This window comes from Penaeus monodon, chromosome 29 (genome assembly GCF_015228065.2).
Source record: "Penaeus monodon isolate SGIC_2016 chromosome 29, NSTDA_Pmon_1, whole genome shotgun sequence".
Taxonomy (NCBI): Eukaryota; Metazoa; Arthropoda; class Malacostraca; order Decapoda; family Penaeidae; genus Penaeus; species Penaeus monodon.
In genome coordinates, this window is record NC_051414.1 from 37349482 (window position 1) to 37350225 (window position 744).

Here is a 744-nt window from a genome sequence, read left to right on the forward strand (position 1 = left end):
TTGCCCGGAATTTAGTGTGGGCTGCAAATCACCCGGATCCAACAGATTAAATGCCAGAATGCAACAAATGATTCAACAATGCTATCTACATTCAGGAAACAAATTGGAGAAGAAACTAAAGAAAATGAAAAATTTCACAAGCAAAGTACTGAGTGTATCAACACTAAGGCCTCAGGACTGCATAGACATAATAAAGACTGGAGGATAAAAATAATGAATACTTAATCTTGTGAAATTACTCACTCTAATAAAAACTATACAAGTGTTATAATTATGACAACCTTATCTTTATTGGTTGATTAAGAGTTATCACATCTCTGGAAGAAACACTTGACTGAACACCAATAAATATTCATTCTAAGGTCATCATGTAGAAACCATATCTGTACCATGTATGGATGTCAAAAAAAAATCACAAACTCAAAAAATAATTACTTAAAAATATATCACACATGATGATATGATTGAGATATCTAGCTTAGAGTGCTACTTCAAAAGCTCACCTCAAACAGTATAAATAGTATAGATACAATAACAAGAAGGCACTTTTTATATGAATTACAATATTCCATTATTTACAACCATCAATGAAAGTGTCAACAGCATAGCATACATGAAGGAGACAGACATGGAAATATGTTATTTGGCTTGCATTTAACTGGCTTTCTCTACAACTGATGGAATTCTGCAGTTTCATATATATATGTAATTTCAGTCTTCTTCTATTCACTTTGAAAATTATCT

The 744-nt window shown here is 31.5% G+C and overlaps 1 protein-coding gene across 1 annotated transcript in view; it reads right to left on the reverse strand.

Annotated features, from left to right (window-relative positions):
* Window positions 1–6: 6 nt before the first annotated feature.
* The window catches only part of LOC119592226 (acyl-coenzyme A thioesterase 1-like), a gene marked incomplete in the record, with an annotated part of 37922 nt that continues 37184 nt past the window's right edge, over window positions 7–744 (reverse strand). The window contains 1 exon segment of the mRNA XM_037941060.1: window positions 7–744.